Here is a 4420-nt window from a genome sequence, read left to right on the forward strand (position 1 = left end):
CATAAATAAATATGAATATAAGAATAAATAAATTAAACCATTAATGACATAAGTTAAATTTTTTTGTTTCATGTTTAAAATCTTAAAATTAATTGATTGATTGTAAGAATTTAAAGTTGATTGCTCCTCATAGATGTTTAAAAGCTAATTGATAAAATACAACAGCAGTTTATTGCATGAAACCAAGTATTTTGTTCGTTATACAATCAAACTTGACTTATTAATATGCAAATAAAGCAAACCCAATCGATTTATATGCTATGATATCGCAATTTGAATAGTTAATTGATATAGTTGTATGTTATTCATTTAATTAATAATTGTGAAATTGTCATGGTATTCACAATGGTAAAGAGTATAACACGGATGAATACCAATGAAAAGTTAAAGTTTAATAAAAAATTATCATATATCATATATATTTGATATTTGATTGTTTATACATCATTTTCTATGAAATGATGGTGGACTGCACAAAATATATTGTCATATCTACTCAGTGAGCAGATTCAATATGATCAAATTGATGTTAAGCAAAACATAGAAGCTGAAGCCACAGGATTGTCAAAGTCCCAATTACTCAGCCTTGATATGTTTGTTAGTTGATAACTGATACTGTGCATGCTCATCAGAATCAAAATCAGAACTGGTTTGCTGACAACTAATCCTTTTGGTTGGAGTTAAACAGGTAGAGTTTCCAGGATCGTAATCAGAAGACTGTGACAACGATGGCTGTGAACACATTTACCAATATATATATTAAGAAAAATATCATAAGTAAATGTTTGGCATGATGCAATATTAAAACAAAAGACCCACCGTGGGAACAAAAATTGGTGGTGAACTTTCTGGCTCAACAGCTATTCCTTTTCCCTTACTTGATTGTTCCTGCATGAAAAATATTAACACAGGAGAAACACCATTTATTGTTGTTAACCTTATACTGTGATAAACTTATTTAGTTATTACCTTCAACCCAAGGGTGGCTATCAATGATTGAATATGATGGAGTTCTTCACTCACATCCAACACAGATGATTGGCGTAATTGTGAACGGAACTTAAATCTGACAGCCCAAGTTTTCAACAGGATTTCATCAACACACGTTGGAAATACCTTAATATCATCCCCAGCCTAGACAGGTGAAACAAATGGTATCAATGACAAATCACAGAATCATTATTTAATCTATGGTTCAATTGTGTAGAAGATACTGCTATAAACTCATCTCGACATTCTCCAGCAGTTTTACCAAACAGCTTGATACATGTTGCATCCCAGAGAAGGAAGTTTCCTTTGTCCCCATTATGATCCATCCTAACATTTAATTTATACCTTGACATCCATAGAAATTTCAGGGAAATTTGCTAAAACAGCAAAGCGTGTAAATAAATAATCAGTACAAAAAATGATCATGGCTAACCGTGGAACTGTATCGACCACACTGGTATGGCAAGAACGGCAAGCTGAGCCACCTTTTGATGGATCAAATGTCGTTGTACAGTTAGGACAACTGTCACAACTCCATGGAGCATCAATAATGATTTCGTCAACTGTTCCAACAGTTAAGCAGTAACAATCCTGTAACACGGTGAATAATAGATGAGGAAACAAACATGTGGTAAAGGCCATATTAACAAAAGCATTGTTCAACTATGAACCTGTCTGAGATTGTTGATTTCACCTATATTGACCACTTGAGCATTCTACAGAAATTTTTCCACCACATTACTCTGGCTAGATTGGGACTGAGAACCATCTTTATCATTGATCATCCCACCAGAATAAAATGGCATAGACAAACTAAATGGACAACAATATAAAAAATTAGAGTTCAACCATTAAAGCGTATAAAAAATGCAAAGGAACTAAAAAGCATAAATGTTGCAGTATACCAATACTGTTAAAATGAAAATTTAATGACAAACCTTTGACGAAATTCGTGTATCTCTGTAATATCAGCGTTGACATACAATTTAGATCCAAATTTGATATTCTGCACGCTTAGGGGATACTTGTCTGGAATGATATCCATCAATATCATCAACAACATACATATTTATTACCTAGAGTAAATCAATCTATATAATAAAGACTAACCAACACCAGACACACCTGTAGCATCCTTGATTTTACCTAAGGTCAACATAACAACCAATGGTTCCTGAAGCAGAAGGTTTTTGTCAATAGCATCATGTAGCTGAATAGCATAGTCCTCCCAAACAGTTATTAGAATGTCGCAGTTACTATGACCAAACAATCACAATCAGTATGTTAGTTGTTGCTAACCCATTCATCATATCATATATCATATATCATCATATAAAATAATAAGGACAAACTGCAATCGTCTTATTTGTTTAGTGTCTGAACATATATATATATATATATACCTGTTATCCCTGAGCCTGACTATCATCCTGTGAGGGGGATTAACTGTCTTAACATCGATCAGATCAACAATGACACCAACAATATCTTGTCAAACATGGTCAGGCAAGACAAATGTTAGTCTGACACAAAGATGCATATAAAATTGTTGGTTAAACAAAAAACTAAACAAACAGACCCACTAAAGTATGGCGTGGTGCGAGGCCAGAGATTATATCAGTAAAAGGAGTTATGAGATAAACATTAGAAGGAATTTCTGGATGGTGAATTTCCTTGACAAATGTAGTTTTTAGGAAATAAACCAAATATGGAGCTGGGCTGACTCTGTATTCAGATTGGTTGTCAACAATCCTCAGGTTCTGAATCAAATACGAACAACCACACTGTAACTTGTCCCGCAATTCAGTGAAGAGTTCTTGCCAGAGAGTAGTTCCAATTTTTGAACCCTGAAACACTTAAATCATAAAATGAAGTGACATGACATACAATACAAATTAGTAATAACAACAATCAGAAAGAACAAAACAATAACCGTTTGGTCCATCAACACCATCTCAATCGTTTGTTTACTATTTTGCTTTCGAGCTTGCCAAAGATCAGTGATACGCACAACTATTTTCCATGTTCCTTTTCTGGTGTGTAACTCAGATATCAGATTTTCTTTGTGAGACATCACTACAACACAGATAATAAAGACCATTGCGAATCACAAAAAGAGAGACTAATGCAAAGAAAATAGGAATCACATTCAACAGGAACAAATAGTTAGGACAATACCAACATTAAAAACCTTTTTGTCATTGCAAAAAACCCCGCCAATCAGAAATGCATAACTCAAAACGTGGTAAGAACAAAACAACAGCAGACATTAGCAAACCTTTTTGGTTTTGCAAACAACAGCAAACAGGAGCAATCCGGCAAAAAAAGTTGGACGAAAATAGAAACCTGCATATAACAGAAGAAAATAGCAACACACGTCAGTAAAGCCCAACAAAAAAGTAAAGGGTAACAGGGAAAAAAATAGCAATGAAAACGGACAGAAACACAATAACCATACACAAACCTGGAAAAAGAAGAATCAAATGACAGCTTCATGGCTGGATATAGAAGAAGTCAAACAGTACTAATCAAAATGAAAATGACAATGAGACAAAGGTTACATTTATTTTTAGTCCAAAGAAAAAATCAAAATGAGACAACATTTGTTTTCAGTCCAAAACAATATACAACCAAATACAACGAAACTAAATGACAATAAAAATGAGACAAAGCTCAAGTATATATATATATTTTTTTCAGTACAAAGCAAATATACACAAAAAAACCCAACTACAAAGGCAAAGCTTTAAACATGAAGGAAAATGAAGAGTCCAAAACAATACACATAAAAAACAAACACAAAGGTAAATATGTTTTTGAAGACATGCATGCAAACAAACATAAAGGCCAAAACGAACACATGCATGCAAACCTGTTAAAAAAAAAAAACAAAATAGAAACAGTTGTAGGCATCAAAACGAACAGAAAGGCATAAACAGTAGCAATGTAAATCAGAATCAGGCAAAGCTCACGCATGTTCTCAGCACTTTAGTCCAAAGGAAACTAAAAAAGCTAAACTGACAATGAACACATAACCGAAAAAAAAGAAGCTAATGCAACACAAACCAAAAGTTCAGAAAGCAAGAGCAAAGGAGAGAAATAGTGAACAGAGTGAGCACAGAAAATGCGAAAAGAAGAAATGGGAAAAAAATGTAAAGCAGAAAAGGGAAGAAGGAAAAAGGGACAGGATGGACGAACATAAACAAAGAGATAGCACACGTGCACTGAAGTGAGCAATCAACAGGACAAGTGGCAACACACGGGAATGAAGAAAGAAGAAGCATTAAACATGACAATGAGCAAAAGATGAGCAAAAGAAGGCCTACAACTGGACAGGTGTCAACAGGACAGAGAAAAAGTAATCAGGGCCTTGTTTGTATAATTATATAGATAGTATGTGTGTATAAAAGTTAATTTTTGTTTGCCTTAC

The 4420-nt window shown here is 33.8% G+C and overlaps 1 long non-coding RNA gene across 1 annotated transcript; it reads right to left on the reverse strand.

Moving 5' to 3' along the window:
- Nucleotides 1-601: 601 nt before the first annotated feature.
- Nucleotides 602-1109, reverse strand: LOC114392724. The gene is made up of 3 exons (XR_003662379.1): nt 970-1109; nt 820-888; nt 602-717 (listed from the first exon to the last, which is right to left on the reverse strand). It is a non-coding gene; the product is annotated as an uncharacterized LOC114392724 (long non-coding RNA).
- Nucleotides 1110-4420: the final 3311 nt, after the last annotated feature.

Source organism: Glycine soja, chromosome 17, assembly GCF_004193775.1.
Source record: "Glycine soja cultivar W05 chromosome 17, ASM419377v2, whole genome shotgun sequence".
Taxonomy (NCBI): Eukaryota; Viridiplantae; Streptophyta; class Magnoliopsida; order Fabales; family Fabaceae; genus Glycine; species Glycine soja.